At 41.6% G+C, this 25,837-nt stretch overlaps 1 protein-coding gene and 2 long non-coding RNA genes across 9 annotated transcripts in view; 1 reads left to right on the top strand and 2 right to left on the bottom strand.

Annotated features, from left to right (window-relative positions):
* Nucleotides 1-25,837, bottom strand: part of TUB (TUB bipartite transcription factor) — a 250,240-nt gene that overhangs the window by 107,246 nt on the left and 117,157 nt on the right. The gene's annotated exons all lie outside the window — the stretch shown is intronic.
* LOC122466189 lies at nucleotides 12,554-24,277 on the top strand. The gene is made up of 3 exons (XR_006291522.1): nucleotides 12,554-12,685; nucleotides 13,452-13,502; nucleotides 24,217-24,277. It is a non-coding gene; the product is annotated as an uncharacterized LOC122466189 (long non-coding RNA).
* Nucleotides 15,673-19,087, bottom strand: LOC122466187. Its single transcript, XR_006291519.1, has 2 exons — nucleotides 18,820-19,087; nucleotides 15,673-15,737 (listed from the first exon to the last, which is right to left on the bottom strand). It is a non-coding gene; the product is annotated as an uncharacterized LOC122466187 (long non-coding RNA).

The following is a 25,837-nucleotide window of genomic DNA, read 5'->3' as shown; positions in this document are numbered from 1 at the left end:
TTGGTCCTGCTCCTTCACCCCTTCCCATTCCACATCTAAAACCCACTGTGCCCCTTCTGCAAAAGGGGCTTGCACAGTGTGCCTGGGTGAGAGAGCGCAATAGAGGCTTAACTCCTCCTTGCTTGCTGCACATGAGGAGGAGATGTTCCATGCCAAGGCTGTTTTATTTATTGATTCATTTAAGAGGGGGAGGCTGACAGATTATGAAGCGTAGAGATGAATGGAGAGGCCAAAGCCTTTTCAATCTCAAGTCAAAAAAGGAGTAGAACTACTCTATGGCCGCAAAGCCTCTAATAAGAGAACAAAAGCTCAAAGCTAAAGCACTGAAAGCTAGGTCTGGTAGAACCACCCCTCTCGCTCACTAAAGCTGCTTAAAGATTTTCATGGAAAAATGGAGCCGGAGCTTATTTCCTGGATAAAGCCCATGCTTATTTTATAGAGACATTTATAAGTTAAAGATGGTTCAGCAGTATCTTAAGAAACAGCAATTGTATCAGTCTTGAAGCAATCATTTCATGGACTGAATTTTTCTAAAAATCAGCCAGGGCAACTGCTAGCTAAAGTCAAGCTTATTGTACCTGTTTAAAAAACACTCAAAATTAAGGGGGGGAGGAGGGGAAGAGAATTATAATTTAATTCCCCTCTTGTAGAATTCCAATTTATATTTAAAAGGCAAATTTTTCAAAAGTCACCTTTAACACTGCAGGTACAAAATTCTGTGTCTGAGATTTTGGGCATACAAAGATGTGGATTTGTGAGCTGCATGCTGCATTTGGATGAGCAGTTAGACAGCCCTCCTCTACTGTATGTAGCAGTCTGATCTGCTTACGTCAATGCTTTTTTGTGTGTGCATCTAATTTGTGTACCCCAAAAATTTACCCATAATTTTAAGACTTTCAGTTATTTGTATTTGCCTGATCTGGAATAGCTAGGGGACTGGTCCATCCAGGCTACTTTAAATTATGCCCTGTTGGCTCTGGCAGCAAGGGCCATTCACCAACCAGGGATTGGCAGAGCATAACAGCAAACCAGCTACCACCCTTCTTCCCTCAGGAATTCTCTGAGAATGGCCCCTGTGCTTCTGCCTCTCCACCAAGTTGGGCCTACACCAGGGAAAATCCCTAGCAGAGGGGCTCTGGCTGCTTTGCATTGTGGAAGTGGAGCAGATCTCAGGAGTAAGCCCTACATTCCTAATTCAGACAAAAAGCTGCAGGAAGAAATTAGATGAAAATGTAACAATAAAAGTAAAACAAAGGCAGTTCACAGGTTCCTTGCATATCATTTTGCAGACAAATAAATTAATTTATTATCCTGCAGGTCATATTGCACAGAGTTTAACTGAGAACTGATAGTACCCCCAAATAAATACATAGTTATGGATATTCTCAAATATAAGATAAGCAATTTGGAAATAAGACCGAATTTGCTATTGTACTATAAACTTCACTTTATGTTTTTGCTGATGGAGTTGTAATATTAGGAGCTAATACCATGACAACAAGACTTCCTCAGTATTACTGATTGCATTAGCAATGTGATGTTGTGCAATTGTTTTTCTAGGGGACCAAGCTCACTTTAGTATTTGAAAAAAAAAATTATCAACATCTTCTATATCACTTATAATGTATATTGAAAATCTGTGGGAGCAGGAATAATATTATCATATGTAATAACAAAAGCAGTGAATCAAACACATTACAAGTTCAGGGGCCTGAATCCTTCGTAAGTGTGTATGGGCATAACTTCATTGGTTTCAAGGGAACGATGCAAATTGACATCAGCTGAAGGTCTGGCCTATTCTTCCTGAGGTACAATGTAAATGATCATAGAACATGATGGGTGTGATAGCAATGGTGGGCTGCTAAAATTTAAAAAAAAGGGCTCCCTCAGACTCATCTGCCTCAGTCAGCATCTCATGTGACGTTTCCCGAGTGAAACTCTCCCCCTCAAAATCCATCAGTTTTATATTTTTCCTTCTGTTTCTCACAAAATCCATCAGTCCAAATCTGTTGACATCTCTGAAAAACCCATAACTTCCCCCATCTTCCTCCTCATCCAAATCCATATATGCTACCCAGGGCACCCTACCTCTCAATCCACTCTCCTCCCTCCCCAGCCCTTAATGGTGTCTCCTCCAACAGCTATTCCTGATACAACAGAACTTTCTTAAGGCCTCTGCTGGCATTAGTGATAGCGTCTCACTTTATCTGGTGGGGCAGCAGGTGGCTGGTCAGCTGGAAAACAGGACCCCTCTGGTCATGGGCTGGGAACCCTCTTCAGCTAGACATCCCTGATAGCTAGTGGTGGGTGGGTGGCTGGGGTGTATGTAAGTTTCCTCTAGCTGATATGAGAGGTCTTGCGGGGGGGAGGTGTGACATTTTACCTCTAGCTGGTGAGGGGAAAGTGGAGTCCAGGCAATCCCCTTGTACCAGTTCTTTATATACTCCAAACTGTTTGTAGCCAGCCAGAAAGTAGACAAGTGGGTGCAGGACTCCCGTTCAGTGTAGCAGCAGCTTACCCCCTGCCTATCGCATCGCGGCAGACTTCGCAGTGCACCTTGGAGAGGCCCTGGAGGCAGGCACAGGAAGGGAGTTCTCCTGGTAGCAGCTGCACTTACAGGGTGGCAGCTACTTGAGTAGGCAGCAGCCAGCTCAGTTCCAGCCTCACAGAGCCTAAAAATGTTAATAAGCAGAACTACACTGAGCATATTTGAGTGAATCTGTAGCATACTTTTTTCTTTTGCCATGCCTCCTCTCAAACAGAACTGATTTCTCTCCATTATCCTGCTGCTACCCACTGAGCCAGCCTAAGGATTCTGAGGAATGCTCATGAGATAATTATTTGGGACACACCCTGAATTTTATATAAATTTACAGGAAAAGAATATGTGTGGGGGAGGCAAGAGAGAATCTTTAGCTGCCCCGGCAGCCTCATGCTGCAGAAGTGGCACCCAGCTGCTTGTTCCTATGAGCCTTAGCAATCAGTTGACACTGGGTTACATTTTTGCGGCTCACTGCAAGGAAAAGGATTAGATGAAACTTCTCCTTCATGGGAGCCCAAGGCAATTCTGCTAATATGGAGCAAGTATTCACACACCCGCCCTGTCACCCAAGTTCAAAAATCGTGAGTCAGTCCCCCCCCCACAAAAAAAACATTTAAAAATCATGAGAGTTTTTAAAATAATAAATTTAAGGATCTTTTTTCAGAGTAGCAGCCCTGTTAGTCTGTATCTGCAAAAAGAAAAGGAGGACTTGTGGCACCTTAGAGGCTAAATAAATGTATTAGTCTCTAAGGTGCCACAAGTCCTCCTTTTCTTTTTAAGGATCTTTTTGTTGGTCTTTAGGATTAATAGTTTCAAATTTTTCAGATGTGCTTGACATTGTTCTGGAAAATGAAAGATTCAATTCTCATAATCCCATGACTGCTGAGGCTTTAAGACAAACACCAAATATCATGAGACTCGCAATAAAATCAAGAGCGTGATCAACCATGGAGCTCACATGAGCACATAAATAGTCCAGCTGCCTTCATAGAGACTGTTCACAGGCCTGAAGTTAAGCATATGCAGCACGCTTAATATGGTATCAAGGCTTTAGTTACTATGACATAATATATGTTATTTCACAGTAACTATGTAGTGGTAACATGGCACCTGCATTGGAAACAACAGCCGTTACATGATATTGGGTCATTTCCTGGTTACTAATTTACTTGCACCACCAATATAATTTGTCTTGAATAATTTTTTTTCATAGCCAGTGAAAATGGATCAGGCCACAAAATACACTTATAGCAACATTCCCCAGTACTTCAAATATTTTTCCTGGGATGAACCACAAGAATTAAGTGGTCCCTGCTTAACTAAGGTATACATCATACTGATGAATAAGAGTGTTTTAAATTAGCAGCATCTCCCACACTAATGGTTCTGTATAAAAGAAAAAAATGAAATTAAAACATTTTTTCCCAACCACTTGGTGTGAATAGCGTTTGGTATTTCTGAGCTGAAATGCCTTGATTCAACAGCACTGAAATAGAAGACAATTAACAGACCCCAAACAAATGAGGAAACCAGAGCAAGAAGTCAGATCCTGGCCCAGAATAAGGTTGCTTTGGTATAAGAAAATGTTGAGTGATGGAGCACTGACCTAGCCAGCACTATATCATCTCCATCCTGGACTTAATATAGTGGGTGTGTTGCAGGAAACTGGGATTAGGGGGAATGGCCAGAGTGCTGCTGTGCTAGCTGAGTTTTGGGAGCCATTGCACCCAGATGCAATTTACAGTAGTCCTGAGGCTGCTGTAAGTTATGCAGGGGTGGGGGAGTGAATCAGTTCAGGAAGTTTCCTGCTTCTATAGGTGTGGGTATTATTTGGCTGGCTTTGGGTCTTTGTGACAGTAGGTGATCAGATCCTAAACCAGTTGCCTGCATGCTCATGTAAATTTGAAGATCTACACATCCTTCAGATGAGAAAAGTTACTCTTATGAGATCATGATATCAAATTACTTACCGGTTAAAATACTAAGAATTAACTATTTTTATAGCACCAATCCTGTAAAGTCCTCTGCACTCAGAACTCCCACACATGTCAATGACACCTCATGCTCTGACTTGTATGAGCCCAAACATTTGCAGCTGGAGCAGATTTAGTGTTTTCATTTGGTTTGTCTTGAAAGTTTGCATGAGAAATATTAATAGAACTAATAATAGTAATTACTGTAATGAATGTAACAGCTGGTACCAGCAGCTGAACATATGCTTAGCTTTTATGTTCTTTATATCAGGAGTTAGGTGTTTCAGAAATATGGTAATGGTCGTCGCTCACTGTTCCATTCTTAGAATTTTAACACCAGAGAATCGATTGTTTGCTGTAACAACTTTGGAATCTGCTATTAAATAAATGGAGCCTGTCAAACAGAGATCTGTGCAAGATGTTCAAAGTCAACTTAATAACTGGCAGCATCTTAGTCTATTCTATTCTTTTTAGGGTCTTATACTGCCCACATCACCGTAGTGCCAGAGCACCTTCACTACTGCCTTGAGCGATATGACGAACATCTGTCACATGTGGTTCCTTCTCATAGCCTCACCTCAGGGGTAGAATTGTGTGCACAGGGAAGTGTTCCTCCCTCTTGAATCTCCAAAATCACGGGTTAATCACCTGTGGGAGTGAAGGCCAGGCTCAAGATCACTCCAAAGCAGCATAATGGTTCCAGCTGCATATGGCTGCTGATGGCCTATTACCCCCTCCCCATCTTATTTGTGTGCTGTTCCCTGTCCCCTAGTCTCTATTTGTTTTGTGGTTGTGGTTTGGAGTTTTTTTTAATTGAAGCTCTTCAGTGCAGAACCATGCCCTCTTGGGTTTGTACAGCACCTAGCACATTGCGGGTGCTGCCAGAACCAAATAATGAAATAAGCAATAACAGCGCCACTTACCTTGAGACAATTAACAAATAAAATGAGCACATGAGCTCCAAAGGTGTTCCCTTTTCCATGCCCAGTCTCTGAACAGACCCCATGAGACTGAGTGTGAAGTAGGAATAGCGGGAAGGAGGTAGGGAGAGAGAAGAACAATATAGGATGGGGAAACTGCCATGTCCCATCCCAACTGCAAAGCTGCAGCTGAAACCAGATTGCTAATTAGGAGTGAACTTGGGCTCCTGTTCTCATGAACTGGAAACTAATGATCATTGGAATGGTATGGTAAGGCAGCCCAGTGCACTAAATGTGGTTCCAGAGAGGAAAAACTGCTAGGATTACCCCCTACAAACCAAATTTATTATTAAAACATCCTCTTCTAAACTTGGGATTTAAGCCTATTCTAACTCCTTATTGGTCAGATAAGTCTTTTAGTGCAAGCATGCTGAATAGTTTAGATATTAGGAAGACAGAGTATCTACCAACTTGTAATAATTGAGTATAGGAGTTGTACTAAATGCATTGTTCAAGATTAGCATGTAATTTCACACACAAAATCCACTCTCTTTGTGGATATCAAAGGTAGGTATCAAGAGTGACACGGGCTTCTAGCTGCATTGGACTCCTGGTATTCAGGGATCCACCAAACATGGTGTGCAAACTTACAACACCCAGGAAGATCATTTGCATCACCAATCAATTTGCTCAACATTAGAAGATAATTTTTCTTAAATCAGGGAATTTTTCCTGTTCTGTCCAAGATTTCAGATGTCTCTTTAAACCAGGCTTTAGGCCATCATCAATTAACCATTAAGAAGAAAACAGAAACACTTTAGATTTTGTTTCTTTTTGGGATCTGTGTTCTCTAAAATCACCTTTAAACAATTTCAGAATACAGCATTCCCAGAATTTATAGCGTCCCTAGACTAAAGCCCATATATATCACTGCATTCAGGACTCAGCATCTCTGAAGCTACAATGAGTTAACTATCCCATCCGCACATTCTCAAATATAACATGGACTGCCTTTTGCTCTTGTCCCCCTAGGGTTATTCAGGGTATGTCTACACTTGGAGCTGGCGTTGTAATTCCCAACTACATACCTGTGCTAGCTAAGGTGACCAGACCTCCAGATATTATCAGTACCAACCCGATATTAGAGGCTTTGTCTTATATAGGCAACTGTACCACCCTCTTCCCCCACACACACAAAAAACCCCAACAATGTCCAGATTTTTCACACTTTCTATCTGGTCACCCTGGTACTAGCTCTCATTTAAATATAGAGTGTAGCTGGCAGCGTGGGCAGTGGAATGGGCTAGCTGCCCTGATTATGTATCTAGTGTCTCGGACAGGTACATATTGAAGTGACTAGCCCATCCTGCTGCTCATGTCACAGTAGCTACGCTATTTTTAGTGTGCTAGATCACTCAGAGCTAGTGAGGGTATGTCTCCTTGAGCTGGGAATTATGTGCCCAGCTCGAAGTGTAGAGGTCCCCGAGCCTTAGAAGGCCCTGTGGTAGGGAGTCATCACAGGACAAAATATAACTGTTTAAATCCCCACCCCCACCAAGGCACTTTATAACTACAGATAGGGAAATGTTGTCTAGATAAAATTACTATAAGATGGGTGCACAAATGGCTGAAAGATGGTACTCAAAGAGTAATTATCAATGGTTTTCTGTCAAACTGGGAGGGATACCTAGTGGGGTCCTGCAGCTGCCAGTCTTGGGTCCAGCATTAGTCAATATTTTCATTAATGACTTGGATAAGGGAGTGAAGAGTATGCTTATAAAATTTGCAGATGACAAGTTAGGAGGGGATGCCAGCACTCTGGAGGACAGGAATAGAATTCTAAATGACCTTGACAAATTAGAGAACAAGGTGAAATTCAATAAACACAAATGCAAAGTAAAGAAAATGAAGAAAAATCAAATGCACAGCTACACAGTGGGGAATACCCGCTAGGCAGTAGTACTGTTGAAAAGGATCTGGGGGTTCTAGCAATAAACAAATTGAATATAAGTCAACAATGTGATGCAGCTGCAACAAAGGCTAATATAATTCTCGGGTGTATTAACAGAAGTGTCTGTGTAAGACAAGGGAAGCAATTGTCCCACTCTGCTTGGCACTGGAGAAGCCTCAGCGGGAGTACTGTGTCCAATTCTGGGTGCCACACATTAGGAAAGATGTCTAGAGGAGAACACAAATGATAAAAGATTTAGAAAAGCTGACGTACGAGGAAAGGTTAAAAAAACTGGCCATGGTTAGTCTTGAGAAAAGGAGACTGAAGAGGACATCTTCAAACACATTAAGGGCTGTTATAAAGAAGACAATGATCAATTATTCTCCAAGTCCACTGACAATAGGATAAGGAGCAACAGGCTTAATCTGCAGCAAGGGAGATTTAAGTTGGATATTAGGGAAAAAATTCTAACTATAAGAATACTTAGGCTTCCAAGGGAGGTTGTGAAATCCCTGTCATTGGAGATTTTTAAGAACAGGTTAGACAAACACCTCTCAGCGATGGTCTAGGTTTACAAGGTCCTATCTCAGTGCAGGGGGCTGAACTTGATGATCTCTTGATGTCCCTTCTAACCCTACAGTTCTATGATTCTAATGTGACAGGCAATGTAGGTCGGTGGAAGGGAGCTGATAGTGTAGATGCATATATTAACTTGACTTCAAGCTCAAAAAAGAACTAGATAAATTCATGGAGGATAGGTCCATCAGTGGTTATTAGCCAGGGGGTGGGGTCCTTAGCCTCTGTTTGCCAGAAGCTGGGAATGGGCGACAGGGGATGGATCACTTGAAGATTACCTGTTCTGTTCATTCCCTTTGGGGCACCTGGCATTGGCCACCGTTGGAAGACAGGATACTGGGCTAGATGGACCTTTGCTCTAACCCAGTATGGCCATTCTTATGTTCTTATGACTTAAGGTGGCTTACGTCGACCTAAATTTATAGTGTAGACCAGGCCTCATCAGACAGCCACCCTTAACTCCAAAATAGAGAATTCACACAAAAAGAGGGGAAAAGAAAAATATGAAGACAGGACCAAGAAGTTATGGTGAAAACACCTTTTGGGGGAAAAGGTTAGACACGTGTCCAAAGGAGGTGGAGGGTAGAAAGAAATGTCCTGAGACAGGGAAGGGAATTCCACATCCTAAAAGGCCACCAGAGCAAAGATTTGATCATCCTAAAATGTAGTGAAGGGGTATCTCTAAGTTGGGTGCTCTCTGTGTACAAATATCTTTCAGCATAAGGCTCAAGAAAAAAAATCTTAAATATAACCAGCACTGTTAAGGACTTTAAAAACCAACCGGGACAACTTAAAGACAAGCTGTCAGTTTAAAAAGGCAAGATGAGCACAACTGCTGAAATGAATGAGCAAACAACTATCTTCTGAACATACTAGAAGCAGTGGAGAAGCACTGGCAACAGCTGTGCTAAGAGAGAATTCAGTGTTGATAAATGCAAAGTAATGCACATTGGAAAACATAATTCCAACTATACATATAAAATGATGAAGTCTAAATTAGCTGTTACCACTCAAAAAAGAGATCTGGGAATCATTGTGGATAGTTCTCTGCAGACATCTGCTCGATGTGCAGTGGCAGCCAAAAAAGCTAACAGAATGTTGGGATACATTTGGAAAGGGATAGATCATAAGACAGCAAATATCATAATGCCACTAAATAAATCCATGGTATGCCTACACCTTGAATAATGTGTGCAGTTCTAGTCACCCCATCTTCAAAAAGATGAATTAGAATTAGAAAAGGTACAGAGATGGACAACAAAAATGATTAAGGGTATGGAACAACTTTCAAATGATGAGAGATCAAAATGACTGGCACTGCTCACCTTGGAAAAGAAATGAGTAAGGGGGCATACAATAGATGTCTATAAAACCATCATGAATGGTGTGGAGAAACAGTGTTATTTACCCCTTCACATAACACAAGAACCAGGGGTCCCTCAATGAAATTAATAGGGAGCAGGTTTAAAACAAACAAAAGGAAGTATTTCTTTACACAATGCACAGTTAACCTGTGGAACTTGTTGCCAGGGATGTTGTGAAGGCCAAAAGTATAACTGGATTCAAAAATGAACTAGATAAGCTCATGGAGAATAGGTCCATCAGTGACTATTGGCCAAGATGGTCAGGGATGCAACCCCATGCTCTGGGTTTCCCTAAGCTTCTGACTGCCAGATGCTGGAACTGGACAACAGGGTATGGATCACTCGGTAATTGCTCCATTGCCTTCTGAAGCATCTGGGGCTGGCTATTGTCAGAAGACAGAATACTGGGCTAGATGGACCATTAGTCTGATGCAGTATGGCCATTCTTATGTTCTTATGAATTACAATAAATAGGTCCTGTGGTCAACCACTGCAGTTGCAGGTGTCATAGACATGGCTTGTCTTGTCTAGTTTGCAAATCTGTAAAAACCTCATACCAAATGTCCTGACATGTCTGTCAGTGGAAAAGACCGGGTGAGTGAGACAACTGGGCAGATCTTCAACCGGTGTAAATTCTTACCGCAACATTGATAACAGAGCTGTGGCAATTTACGCAAGCTGAGGATCTGTCCCCAAGTTCCTTGGCCTGGCTCGCTTATTTCAAACAGGTCCCCATCCATGAAAAGGGAAACAAAGGAAGCAAAAGCATCCATTTGGTGACTTCTACCCAATGCCATAACAGCTGCATCTTCCTAGGGTTGAGGATGAAGCACCTCTGAGAGAATCCAACTGGTAATATCCAAGCATTCATCCCGAGGGCAGTTGAATTTGCATAGACCAAAAAATATCATACACAGTTGCATATCAGCAGTGTACTCATACTGCTCCATCCCATGTTTAGAGCTAATCTCTACTAACACAGCAGCAGCTCTGAAATTCATATCAGACATGAGGTGCATTTCTCCCCACCCAGAGTACCAAGCCTGAAGCATCAGGAGAGAGGGTGGTCTGTCTGATTATGTTTCAGTAGTGTGACAAAGTCCGATCTGATAGCTGTAAGAGAGCAGTGGAAGACAGATATATCAGCCCCAGAATGGTGAAGGCCCTTTACTCTATGAACTGAAAAGAGGTTACCTCAGGCTAACGAGAGACACCCAAGTCCAATTAAGGGCTGCCAGTGACCTTTAAAAAGCCCCTCTTCTGGTAAGGGAGAGAGGGTGGAGGGATGAGAAACAAACTGCAGTAATGTTAGTGGCAGCAGGGAGAAAACACTTCTCTTGGGTGGAAGGTTGCTCTCTTCCCTATAAGGGAAACAATCCAGTTAACCCAAAGCCAGCATAATAATGCAACACCCCAGAGAGGGGCAGGTCCCGGCAAAGCATTTACTTTTTGTGTTATGAGTTTATTTCTTTTGTTTGGCTTAAGAGTACAACTTGGGCCTACCCTGGGACCCCCTTTGTAAAATATTGAAAAATAAACCAGAGTGAGGCATTGAAAACCTTTAGAGTGGGACTGATTTACTCCAGGCCCCTGGCACCAGAGGGAGAAACGCTGAGGCCCACGAGGCAAAGGAGGTGTCTTCTCACAAGGGCACAAGATAAAAAGGAAGAGGTGGGAGGGAAGAAGAGCAGAAAGAGTAATGGAGAAATAGGAGAGGTGAAGAAATCAGAAAATAAGGCAGTTGATTGGATACTAAATCAATGGCCACATGGCAGTTCAGACAATGCTTTCTAGTACATCAGTTATTAGGGCTCTGGAGTTACTTATTAATCTAAAACAAAGACAAGTCATTCTTTAATAATTCCTGGAATGTTTTGACTACACAGTGGTACCTCGATATACTAGTATGGTATAGGACTAGATGGTAAATCTGTGCAGCCATAAGGTATATTCTGAGGGGCCTCATCTTCCTACGGAGAAAAAAACCCAGCAAAATGTTTGCTGTGTACTAAATTATACTGGATAAACTAATTTCATTGCAACTCATTGGGAATCAAAGAATGATAGGAAGTAATAATACAATGCCCTTTATGTGGGATTATATAAAGGAACCAGCTAGAAGACTTATGTATATTACTTGAAGAGTATAATAGAAGTATTCAGGAGCAGGCTTGTATTTGTTGTATACATAATTGCTTTATTGAATTTGTTATGCAAGAGCCTTTCCTCTAGACTTGATGCTGAAAAAGACAAGATCTAGTTGGAACATGTTACTCTTTATTCATCCCGTTACATGCACTACTATTCCCCTTGTATGTCTGTGTTCCTACTGTAGGTACTGCATTCTCTTTAACATTGACATAAAGCATTTGGAAAATCTTTGGCTGAACTTATAAGAGAGACCTCATAAGCCAGCGCAAAGAGCACCTGATTGAGGATCAGAAGACCTGGAGTCTAGTCCTAGCTCAGCAACTGGTCTAATGAGTGACCATGGTCAAATCACTTCACCTCTCTTGTATGATCCTTCTTCCATCTTGTCTATTTAGATTTCAATTTATTTGAGGCAGGACTGCCTCTTCCTCCATCTGTGTAGTGCCTAGCACAATGGGGTCCCAGTTTCAGTTGGGGCTTTACGCTGAGTGCCCATGCAAGATTAGGGAAGATAGAATCCATTCCTCTCCCATAGGCTGCTACTGCAATCCAAGGGGTCCAGTGACAGCCAGACCTGCTGTGCCCCTCTTCTACAAAGCAGGGTATTTAGCCAGGCTACCACCAGCCAAATCCCTGCCTTGCCTGAAACCAGCCCCAAAATGGAGATAGTGCTCCGTGGTGTACACACAAGGTGCAAAGGGCCCCTGTGCAGCCTCTCAGCACTTTGTCATTTCTTGTGCAGCAGAACCATGCTATTTCTGCTTCTGTCGGGGTCTTTACCTAGGTATGCTTGGGTCCTAATAATGCTTTCGGAAGTATTTTCTTTGATGGAGCATGGTTTTCTACAGGCCGGGGAAGGAAGAATTACTACAAGTAATAAAAATACATATCATGAGGATTTCCAGCTACAGGGTAGGACTTTCTTAAAGAGGGCACTGTAGTGGGGCAGTTACACCCCTCCCCCCCTCGCTTCTAGAAAAAAGGCTCTGCTGATTGGGGAAGCAGCCGCAGCTGGGGCCACGCCCCCATCAGGCCACAGCTGGCCCTGTTATAAGGGCTAAGGGAGAAACTGGGTTAGTCTCTCTCCAGCTTTGGAGGGAGAAGGACCTAGCTGCCTGGGAGAAAAGGATACCTGAAGTGGAGCAGGGCTGGGGAGCTCCAACCTGGCAACTCCCCAGGCTGCAAGCCTTGTTACAAGCCCAAAACAGGTACTGGGGTTGCAGAGGTAGCTGGTTCAACCTCCTTGCCAATGATGAGTGGCCATGACAGACTGTAGTTTGCCCCAGAGAGTGGGGCTAGATGATGACTGGCAGTAGCCGCTAAGGCAAGGTGGGTTTAGAGGGTTGGGGTCTTCCCTGGGAGGGGAGACCCAGAGCGAGGGGGTACTGCTGGGGCAGAACCCTAAGGTAAAGGGCACTGGGGTCTGGGAGGGACACAGGGCCAGCGGCAGGCGAGACACCGGCCTGCAGAGGGTGCTCCCTATGCTGGAAAAGAGCTAATTCCCAAGATGACCAGCAGGAGGTGCTGCACCAATGAGCCTTCGCTTCACTACAGGCACAACCAAATGGTTTCATGTGTCTAAGTATCTCACTTTTTGTCTTTAACCCATTGCACTCTGAAGAGTGAGCATGTGATAAGAGGAAACTTAAGAGGGATGCAAAGGGAGAGCATCATTATTATTATTAACTTCACTGCTATGTGCTGAATGTCTCAATTGACAACTTAAGAGGCATTCACCACATTTACTGAAACTCTGTGCTCAGTTCCATGCCCTCATGATACCCCATACCAAGGACGTTAGTTACAACACCTTGCTGGAGCTGGCCCTTGAGGGGTTGTGCATGTCCCTATGTAAGGAATATGTATTACACAGTATTTACAAAGTCTGGGTTTTATGACATGCTAGCTCTGGAGATAAAGAAATTTGCAAATGTAAATGCAATGTGGTTTTCAAAAGTGATTTTTTCTGATTAGATCTGTGCTTTGTGAGGATGTCTACTGAGAGACAAACACACACGTAAGCAGGTAGGTCCCAGTAAGCTAAAATTCTGAGGAGGCTCCAAAGCATGTATTAGTCTTTCAAAAGGGAGTTGTAAAATTGGGTTAAAATCCAGTTTAAAGAGATGAGTTTCATAATACTTAGAGTGCTGCAAAATGTTCTCAAGTGAATCTGAATCTCTACAAGATTCATTCTAAACTACAAAGACAGCTTTAGATCATTGAAAAAGCTCACCTGGGTTTGCAAACCTGGATCATTCTCCGGTATTTCATCAAGATCAGGGGAAACCTGGCAGTTTTTCCTCCACTTTCAGTTTTTGCATTAGTTTCAATCCAAAAGTCAAAGAAACTAAGATTGCAAACCCACGCTGAGCAAAACTCAAAAACAAGGTCACACAAACCTTGCAACCTGAATCCTAATTTCTGCACAAACCTAAAAAAGGTGTCATTTTTGTTAAATAAAAGGGGGGTGGAAGGAGTACCACTTTGTGAAGACCATTGACCACAAATAAGAATATTGAGTAGATCTGAAGATAAATAATGTCATCCAAAGTGTATGTAAGTAAATTGAAACATGCTTGTTGCCACCACTCATTCATGTTAAATACTACATATCTATCTCCAATGCCCAGAATTTCCCCAGCTGCAGCTGGCGGCAGAATTTCTGGTTTGCTCAGCTCCTATTTAGGCAGTTAAATAAAGTGGACAGATTTTCAAAAGATTGCAGAATTCATTTGAAAGTTTGGCCACCACTGTCAATAGGAGCTGAGCACTTCTGAAAGTCTGGCCCCAAAGGTGAGAGCTGAGCACCAGCAGCTCCTTTGAAAATTTAGGCCACAGTACTGAATTTGTCCAGACTTAAGTACAGTTACTTACAGTACCTGAAAAAGGATTCCCTGTTTTTATTTGGGATGGTTGCATAACAAGCCTGGTTTTCTAAAACACAGAGGGCTAAGTTGCGGCTGGTACTGCACAGCTGTGCCCTGCAGATTGGGGAGGATGTGGGCAAAGAGCTTTCCCACCCTACACCTAGTGTAAGGACCAGCCCATTTTTTGGCTCAACTGTACTCCTACTAAAATCCCTGGCAAAAATGAGCACTAATTTCATAAAAAGAAAAGGAGGACTTGTGGCACCTTAGACTAACCAATTTATTTGAGCATAAGCTTTCGTGAGCTACAACTCACTTCATCGGATGCATTCAGTGGAAAATACAGTGGAGAGATTCACATACATAGAGAGCATGAAACAATAGGTGTTACTGTACACACTGTAACAAGAGTGATCACTTAAGGTGAGCTATTACCAGCAGGGGGGCGGAGGGGGAACCTTTTGTAGTGATAATCAAGGTGGGCCATTTCCAGCAGTTGACAAGAACGTCTGAGGAACGGGGGGGGGGGGGGGGGGGAGGGGGAATAAACATGGGGAAATAGTTTTACATTGTGTAATGACCCATCCACTCCCAGTCTCTATTCAAGCCTAAGTTAATTGTATCCAGTTTGCAAATTAATTCCAATTCAGCAGTCTCTCGTTGGAAACTACAATCCATTGGTGATCTTCTGAAAACACCATCCTGGCCACTATGGATGTAGAAGCCCTCTACACCAACATTCCACACAAAGATGGACTAAAAGCCATCAGGAACAGTATCCCCGATAATGTCACGGCAAACCTGGTGGCTGAACTTTGTGACTTTGTCCTCACCCATAACTATTTCACATCTGGGGACAATGTATCCTTCAAATCAGCGGCACTGCTATGGGTACCCATGTGGCCCCACAGTATGCCAACATTTTTATGTCTGACTTAGAACAATGCTTCCTCAGCTCTCGTCCCCTAATGCCCCTACTTGCGCTACATTGATGACATCTTCATCATCTGGACCCATGGAAAAGAAGCCCTTGAGGAATTCCACCATGATTTCAACAATTTCCATCCCACCATCAACCTCAGCCTGGACCAGTACACAAGAGATCTACTTCCTGGACACTATGGCGCTAATAAGCGATGATCACATAAACACCACCCTATACTGGAAACCTACTGACCGCTATTCCTACCTACATGCCTCCAGCTTTCATCCAGACCACACCACACGATCCATTGTCTACAGCCAAGCTCTACGATACAACAGCATTTGCTCCAACCCCTCAGACAGAGACAAACACCTACAAGATCTCTATCAAGCATTCGTACAACTACAATACCCACCTGCGGAAGTGAAGAAACAGATTGACAGAGGCAGAAGACTACCCAGAAATCACCTACTACAGGACAGGCCCAACAAAGAAAATAACAGAACGCCACTAGCCATCACCTTCAGCCCCCAACTAAAACCTCTCCAACGCATCATCAAGGATCTACAACCTATCCTGAAGGACGACCCATCACTCTCACAGATCTTGGGAGACAGGCCAGTCCTTGCTTACAGACAGCCCCCCAACCTGAAGCAAATACTCACCAGCAACCACACACCACACAACAGAACCACTAACCCAGGAACCTATCCTTGCAACAAAGCCCGTTGCCAACTGTGCCCACATATTCAGGGGACACCATCATAGGGCCGAATCACATCAGCCACACTATCAGAGGCTAGTTTACCTGCACATCTACCAATGTGATATATGCCATCATGTACCAGCAATGCCCCTCTGCCATGTACATTGGTCAAACTGGACAGTCTCTACGTAGAAGAATAAATGGACACAAATCAGACGTCTAGAATTATAACATTCAAAAACCAGTTGGAGAACACTTCAATCTCTTTGGTCACTCGATTACAGACCTAAAAGTTGCAATTCTTCAACAAAAAAACTTCAAAGACTCCAACAAGAGACTGCTGAAATGGAATTAATTTGCAAACTGGATACAATTAACTTAGGCTTGAATAGAGATTGGGAGTGGATGGGTCATTACACAATGTAAAACTATTTCCCCATGTTTATTCCCACCCCCCCACTGTTCCTCAAATGTTCTTGTCAACTGCTGGAAATGGCCCACCTTGATTATCACTACAAAAGGTTCCCCCCGCCCCCCCACTGGTAATAGCTCACCTTAAGTGATCACTCTTGTTACAATGTGTAGGTAACACCTATTGTTTCATGCTCTCTATGTATGTAAATCTCCCCACTGTATTTTCCACTGAATGCATCCGATGAAGTGAGCTGTAGCTCACAAAAGCTTATGCTCAAATAAATTGGTTAGTCTCTAAGGTGCCATAAGTACTCCTTTTCTTTTTGTGAATACGGACTAACATGGCTGCTACTCTGAAACTAATTTCATAAGCGCAAATTCAGGCCTCGTGAATGCAACTGCTGCATCGGTGATTGCATCACTAGCTGACAGCAGGGTTAGTGGCGGGTATGCATCCCTCCTCCCTGCACCACACAGCAGAGCAAAGCCAGGATGCCTTGGGTGTGTGGAGGAGGAAGAGCATGCTGCACCCTGAATGACACCCTAGCCCATATGCTCCAGAGACATTCTGTGCAAGACAGGGTTTTTTTCATGATTTACTTTTTCTTTCAGTCCTGTAGCTTTCAGATCTTTTCCTCCACCTCAGTTCTGTCATTCCCACAAAAATGAAAAAAACTGAGTAAAACAAAGTTTCTTATAAAAAAAAAAGTGAACTCACACTTGAACTTATTTTGTGTACCCTAGAAATATAGATGTATAATATTATTCGTCTCCCTAATTAAGACATACCAGAGTGTGAAAAATATGCGCGCACACACAGTCCTTCCTCCTTTGATGTCAATGGCAAAGCTCCTGTTAACTCCAGTATGTAAAGGATTGGGCCCCTGTCACTGTGTCTCAGTGTGTCATAACTGAGAATACTAAATTCAGACCAAGCTGCTGAAAAATAGGGCAGACACCTCAAAACTGGTGGTTATTCTTCCATAAGATATACCAAGCCAGCAACAAAAGTAAACTTCTGTCTCACCACACTGGCTAACAAGAAGTCAGAAATACAGCCTCCTTAAGTATTCCAGTCCTGGATTCAACACCCAGACACTAGATAAATGATGAGTGGTTACTTAAAACCAATTTCATCAACCAAAGGTTCTTCTGCTCCCAAACAACCAGCCACATACCCAGATCAATATATAACTCAGATCTTACCTAATAGTCATGCTTTTGCCAATCTTTTAGTCTCTAATATCTAAAGGTTTATTTAAAAAAAAAAAAAGGTGAAAGCTAAAATTGGTTAAAAGAATCAAATACATACAATAATTTCAAGGTTCTTGGATCAAGCTTGTAGCAGTGGTGGAATAAATTGCTGTCTTAAGTCAAGTCTCTGGTTGCTTCCAAATCATTGCAAGGTCCTCAGTCCTGTGGTTAGAATGCTCCCATCGTCCAGAGGTTAGAGCAGGAAAGAGACAACATGGAGATGTTTCCAGGGCCTTTTATAGCTTCTGCCATAGGAAGGGAAACCCATTGTTTCAAACAAAGCCTTCAGTCCAGTTTGTAGAAAATACAGGTAACAAGATGGACTTTGGAGCCATATGGGCAAGTCACATGTCCATGCCTGCTTTGCTTAGTCATAGCAGAGGCCATTACCCCTACACTAGTTAGAAGTTTCACAGGAAAGTCTGTTAAGTATAGATAAAAAAACAAGGAGTACTTGTGGCACCTTAGAGACTAAAATTTATTTGAGCATAAGCTTTCGTGGGCTAAAACCCACTTTATTGGATGCATGCAGTGGAAAATACAGTAGGAAGATATATATATATATATATATATATATACACACACACAGAGAACATGAGAAAATGGGTGTTGCCATACCAACTAACGAGACCAATTAATTAAGGTGGGCTATTATCAGGAGGAAAAAACCCTTTTGTAGTGATAATAGGATGGCCCATTTCAAACAGTTGACAAGAAGGTATGAGTAGTAAAGTGGGGGAGGAAAAAATTACCATAGAAAAATAGTTTTTACTTTGTGTAATGACCCATCCACTCCCAGTCTTTATTCAAGCCTAATTTAATGGTGTCCAGTTTGCAAATTAATTCCAATTCTGCAGTGTCTCGTTAGTCTGTTTTTGAAGTTTTTTTTTTTTTGTTGGAGAATTGAGACTTTTAGGTCTGAAACTGAGTGACCAGGGAGGTTGAAGTGTTCTCCAACTGGTTTCTGAATGTTATAATTCTTGATGTCTAATTTGTGTCTATTTATTCTTTTGCATAGAGACTGTCCAGTTTGGCCAATGTACAAAGGAGAGGTTTAAGTTTGGGGCTGAAGGTGAGGGCTAGTGGCATTTTGTTACTTTCTTTGGTGGGCCTGTCCAAGGTGACTTCTGAAGGGAAGAAACAATTGACAGACCCAGAAGAATACCCAGTCATCACCTACTCCAGGACAGGCCCAACAAAGAAAGTAACAGAATGCCACTAGCAGTCACCTTCAGCCCCCAACTTAAACCTCTCCAGCACATCATCAAGGATTTACAACCTATCCTGAAGGATGATCCCTCACGCTCACAAATCTTGGGAGAGAGGCCAATCCTCACTTACAGGCAGTCCCCTAAGCTGAAACAAATACTCACCAGCAACTACACAAAACCACTAACCCAGGAACCTATCTTTGCAACAAAGCCCGTTGCCAACTCTGTCCACATATCTATTCAAGGGACACCATCATAGGACCTAATCACATCAGCCACACCAAAAGAGGCTTGTTCACTTGCACATCTACTAATGTGATATATGCCGTCATGTGCCAACAATGCCCCTCTCCCTAGCCCTAGCTTTCAGAGCAAGGAGTTTCTTCTGGCAACAAAGCTGTTTCAAGCCCTATTGATTTTAGTGCCTTGTCATGCTACTCCTCTGTCCTGGAACTACGTACCTTCCTCGCTCTGTGAGGTAAAGATCATGGACAATACAAGCTGGAAAGGTTTCATAGGTCTAGTCAAGTTCCTCCTACAGAACACTAAGGCTGCTGTGAGGGGATACAAATGCTGAATCCCCTGTGACCTTAACTTGCTGGGGCTGGACAGATTTTAGCCACTGTTCCTAGCTTGGGCCTCTAGGGATGCACTCCAGGTGCAGACCTTGTGTCTGACATCCCCCAGTACAATTACCTAGACTCTGAACCAGTGCTGTCTTCCAAGCTTCCCTAGCAGCTGTTGCATGTTCCCCAGACTCTCACCAAAGGTGCACACCTTCTGGTTTACAGTTTACCTCTTCAGGGGTATGCAATAGTGAAAGACAGACTTTGCATAGTAGTTAAACACAATTTACCGTTTGTTTAGCACAACAGATACACAGATCTAGGCAAAATAATAAAACACACTTATATGCCTTAGTTTCCTCACCATTCTGGAGGATTCTTTGAGTCTAGGCAAGAGTCATCTAAGGAGTCCTGGATATTTCCTCTCCATCCAGCCCTCCTGCAGACATGGCTTCTCATCCACAGCATGGAATCTGAATCTCTCTCTTTTTCAAATAGCTGCTGAGAGACTCTTATAATCACCAGAACTCTTTGTCAGGTGACTTCCCAAGCAGCAGCAGCCGGCGATCAAAAGCCCTTACCAGGAGATCTGTTGGGTTAGTTACCAGCCAACCTGGGATGACTGGATCTTCTGGGTAGGAGCCAGCCTATTGTTTAGGGTAGTTCCATTTCAATGAGAGATCACTGAAGTTACTGACTGTTGCCTTGTGCTGGTACTCCTTAGAATTCCAGCTCATCATGGAGGTAAGAGGACAGTGGAGAACGCAAACAAACTCCACATTCAAAATGGAGTCTGCAGTCTGTCACTGATGCACATGAACAGCCCTAATATCAAACAGAATTCATAAGCTGTATATAGACAGATTCCCTATATCATCCTAGAAGATGCCTCAAGAGCTCACTAGTTATGCAAAATTTGTCTCAGAAGCTATGAGCTGAATGATCTCAAAAGTTAAGACTTGAAACTAATATGCCCCAAAACAAAGGGCCACTACAACTTGCCTTGAATGTCCATTGTATGAGGAATTGAACCGGATCCTCAGCAAGGCCCATCTCCTAGTGCTGGTTGCTCAAGGCAGGAGCTCCCTCCTCAAAGCCTTTCCACAAAATACAACCAATGAATAGAAAAAATACACTGCTTCCAACTCAGACCAGCTAATAGCAGTTTTCAAGTACATAAAAGGCTGTTAGGAGGAGGAGGGAGAAAAACTGCTCTCCTTAACCTCTGATAGGACAAAAAGCAGTGGGCTTAAATTGCAGCAAGGGCAGTTTAGGTTGGACATTAGGAAAAACTTCTTAACTGTCAGGGTAGTTAGCAGTGGAACAAATTGCCTATGGAGGTTGTGGAATCTCCGTCACTGGAGATTTTAAAGAGCGAGTTAGACAAACACCTGTCAGGGATGGTCCAGATAATACTTAGTCCTGCCATGAGTGCAGGGGACTGGACTAGATGACCTCTCAAGGTGCCCTCCAGTCCTATGATTCTATCATGTATCATAAAAACACATCAGACATGAATAATACAAATATCTTAGTGTGAGTTCATTGTCAGCCACTAGCTGGCCACAGAGAGAATCATGGCAGTGAAATCACTCCTTGAACTCAAATGGTAAAGGGGCTTTTAGTATCAGATTACAATTATGCATTAATTGATGCCAGATTTTGATTATGACAACATTGCATTAGCGCACACTTAATGGTGCTCTAGGCACAAACATTGGAAATTTGTACGAGAAGGTGGGCATGACATTCTGCAGTTATATAGTTGTAAATCTCAGACCCACTGAAGGCAATAGAGCTACTACGTGCTTTCAGCCACAGCCAGACAGAAATTACTATATTCAAATAGAAAAGGAGGACTTGTGGCACCTTAGAGACTAACCGATTTATTTGAGCATAAGCTTTCGTGAGCTACAGCTCACTTCATCGGATGCATACTGTGGAAAGTACAGAAGACGTTTTTATACACACAAACCATGAAAAAATGGGTGTTTACCACTACAAAAGGTTTTCTCTTCCCCCACCCCACTCTCCTGCTGGTAATAGCTTATCTAAAGTGATCACTCTCCTTACAATGTGTATGATAATCAAAGTGGGCCATTTCCAGCACAAATACCACAGTATGCATCCGATGAAGTGAGCTGTAGCTCACGAAAGCTTATGCTCAAATAAATTGGTTAGTCTCTAAGGTGCCACAAGTACTCCTTTTCTTTTTGCGAATACAGACTAACAGGGCTGTTACTCTGAAACCTGTATATTCAAATATTAGCTGGGTTGCTAGAAGCAGATCTGAGAGTACCGTGGGCATCATTTTAACATTTAAAATTAACTCTTGATAAACACTAGAACTGTGTAACATATTACATTTAAAATGACTTAACACCAAGTTACCCAGAGGTTTGGAAGTTTTCTTTCCCTAAAATGATTGTGATGGACAAAAAGCCTTTTGTAATAAGCTGATGCAAATGCAGAATCAAAAGGCATTGGAAAAAAAAAAAAAAAAGGATTTTTTCCTAGAAGTTACTGTGATTGTTTAACTGATGCAGGTATTTGAGTTTTCCTGTGTGTGTATTGTTAAACTGAGCCATGCTTGAAAAAAGGCATGCAGCTTAATGTATCTACCCACCTACCTATTTATAGTGCAACCATCAATATGATAATATCAAGGTGCACATTTTGTTTTCAAAGGTCATAGTCTATTATCTAGGAAATACAATTTGCCCAGAACACACTTTTTTATTCGGATCTGCCATGCGGTACTTTCCTTAAAATGTCTAGGTTTTGCATCATGAGTTGTTTGCTCCAAAAATTTATCATGTAAGTTTATTTTCTTGAATGTCATTGTCTTGATTTTGTGCCAGTGACATTTAATATTTATATGCTTAGAAAATTTTATTAGCAAAGTTCATTTGAATGACAAACGAGCAAGAGCTTTCATATAATTCAAAGTAAAACTACTTCAAATTGTCTTGTGGCTTTTAACAGCTATAATTACTCTGATACTCAAGTTTCAGAGTAGCAGCTGTGTTAGTCTGTATTCACAAAAAGAAAAGGAGTACTTGTGGCAGCTTAGAGACTAACCGATTTATTTGAGCATAAGCTTTCGTGAGCTACAGCTCACTTCATCGGATGCATCAAACTGCTCATACAAAATCATGTTGCAATGAATCACACAAAATCTTCAGTTACTGTTTTAATGAGTCTGCTTTTACAAAGAGCAAATCCATAAGCAGTAGAGCATGTAAATTAACAGTATGCAAAGAGCTGTCCTAAATAAATATTATCCAGTAATTTGCAGTTAAGTTGACTTAGTCTTGCAAAACTAAATTATTATCCTTCTGTGTATTCATCTTGAAAAGTGAAAGGTAGTGACAAGGTGTGGATCTTTGTTAGACAACTACAAACTATTCATCAAAACACTTATCTTTGTTCTTTTTTGATGTATTATTCACAAACTCATAAAAATAAGAGGAAAAAATTCAAAATTTATTTCTTCAAAGAATTTTGCCTTTTCTTTGTTCATGAGTTGTACTGTAGAGCTCTCAAAATTCTAAAATGTATTCAGTATTTAAAATTTCTTTCAGTCACTTGAGAATTTTGAGAGGGAAATTCTAGGAATCAGTGGGAGTTTTGCTATTGACTTCAGTAGGCACAGGGTTTCACTCTTGGTCTGGCAAATCATTTGTGAAATGTTCATTACAAATATTTGCAATTTGTGTTGAGTAAGATAAACCAGGTGGTACTGTTTCTGTTCATTGATTGGAAGTTTTATGTAACTAACCACTACAGGGAATGCAAATTCTACAGATTGCTGTATTTAATTTAGATTAATACAAAACATTAAGAAGTGCCTGTCGAAAGCTTTAGACATATGTACCGTATATTACAAATACAAAACATACTAAAAACAAAAATAAATAAATAAAATGCACCAATCTGCACAAAACCAAGAAGAAAGCCACCCCAGTGTACTCACAAATCCCAGACACAGTGTAAATTCACTTTGGATAAATACTTAAGCTAAAAGTGAGGGTTTTGAGTATTTGTGCTAGTAAATTCCAAATAAAAATAGTTTGGAGATCATTTTTCCACTAGTCACTTCGCCATAACAACAACTTACTCCTTCATTCTGTCGGATCTCAAAGCACTCTAAGGACTGCAGGTAAATCTCCTATTGACTTCAAAGGGGCAATTCATTTCACTCCCTATACATAAAGAACCCACTTCATCCCTGAAATGCAGCCATCTCTTAGGTCGAAAGCAGCATCGAAGTAGATATGCAATGAACAGCATGCTGCAGCACAGTGTAGGGAGGGGGCACATCATTCAAGTCCTCCTACACTCTCATCCATCACTGTGGAGTCCAACTTCTATGAAGAGAAGATGGGACCTCAGTTTTATCCACCACAAAAAGGTAAATGGCCAAGTTGAGCATCATAGGATCCTAACTTGTAGTTCCAGTTCCCGGAAGTCTAGTTATTTCAAAACTTGCAGTATGGCTCACTCAGGCTTTATCTACACTTGCAACTTTTCGTGTGCAACTGTGAACGTACATTCATTTGGGCTGAATTAGTGTCCTCAGATCATTACACGTGTTCAAAACAAGACAAAAATGTGACCCTTTTTTAAGAACAAACAATGCTTTCAGTTTTTCTTCTTAAAAAAAGGAACTTGTTTTTCAACTAAAACTTGGGCCAACTTTTTATAGGATTAATCTGAGGATATGTACATGTGACATGTTTGAAAAGACTCACCATAAATAAAGTATTAACCTTTTAATTCTCTAACCTTTATAGGTGAATTAGAGAAGATGGTTTATCCCTGGCACATCCCCTAATGTTTGTCATCAACCCAGGTAATAGTCCTAATTTGTTTTAATCTTATTTTTTTAAAGTTTTTACACATTTGTCACATCAGCATTATCTGGGATGTTTGAGAGGATAACAGGAAAAAATCCCAACCACACTGTGACAGTGCCTGGTGTGGGTCACAGCTGAGAGTGCCAAATTCAGGACAGACTGATAAAAACCAGGACAGTCAAACTCCAGAACTGGTGGTTATTCTAACGTTTGAGTTCACCAAGCCAGTAAAAAAAAAAAGTGAGCTCCTGTTTCACCACACTGATTAATAAGAAGCCAAAACACAGTCCCCTTAGCCAGTCCAGCCCCTATCCCTGCCCACACATATGGTCTTTATGATGAGAGGTTACTGAAAACCAGATTCATCAGACATAAGGTTCTTCTGATTCCAAAAGATCAGCCACTCCCTCAATATATATACTTTAGATCTTACCAAATACCACACTTATAGGCAAGAGTTATTAATTGGTTAAAGGAATCATATTCAATTAATTTCAGAGTTTGCAAGTCAGGATAATAGCTGTGATGTTAAATCTGCTAGCTTGTAATAAGTCTCTCCGGTTCACTCATTAGATTGGGGGTCATCAGTCCATTGTTCAAAGCTCTTCTTTGTTAGAAATCATGTCCAGAAATATGGAGGAGGAATGAAGACAAAGAAGTGATGTCACAGTCTCCTTTTATACTTTCAGCCCAAGTGCATGGAAAGTTACTGGTGGTATATGGAATCTTAGATCACATGTCCTTATCACTTGCCCTTACATGCCTTGCTGAATCATGGGGCAGCCACTGCCTCAGAGTTCTCTGAAACATCTCCAGGGTGAGTGGATTGTCCTTAATGGGCCATCGAACAGGCTGGCTAGTCTAGATGCAAATCCGTCTTGGGGTGTCACCCAAGAAAATAGCATGTTTAAGATACAAACATAACAAATATTCATAACTTCATATACAAAGATGATACATGGATTTAAACAGTTTAAATAATACTTAGCAGTCAATTTTTCCATGATACCTTACATGACACTTTGTACAAGATGTATTGCAACTTAGTAACAGTGGTTATCTTTCATTTTATATTTAATTTCATTTTATACAGCATCACTCACATCATCTTTAATTTTTATGCTCCTAGCTTTACAGTGTCAAACTGCAAAGAGGAATGATGAGTGAAAGTAGAAGCACATTACTCATAGGAATGGCTGAGGATTCTCTGTGTGGGTTTTTCCTCCCGTTTCTAGAAAAGTGAATAATTGTGTCCAGATTACCTTCAAGTAGTAGTCTGACTAGCAGATAAATGAGACACTTGGATCGTGAAGCAATATATGCAGTAAAATTAAAGTTTATAGAAGGATGCCATCCGAAGACTGTCCCTTGGGACAAAAGATGTAATAAAAATACACAATTCCCACCACACATGCTCAGTTTAATTTCAGTGCAGGTCAAGGTAGTCTAATTAGTTCTAAATAAGGAACACCCAGAAGATTTTGTTCAATTATACAATTTTTAAAGCAGTCAAGCAATACAATTCACTTAACTAATTTCGTTATTTAGAATACAGAAC

Source organism: Chelonia mydas, chromosome 6, assembly GCF_015237465.2.
Source record: "Chelonia mydas isolate rCheMyd1 chromosome 6, rCheMyd1.pri.v2, whole genome shotgun sequence".
NCBI classification, from domain to species: domain Eukaryota; kingdom Metazoa; phylum Chordata; order Testudines; family Cheloniidae; genus Chelonia; species Chelonia mydas.
This window is presented reverse-complemented; position numbering and strand designations above follow the sequence as displayed.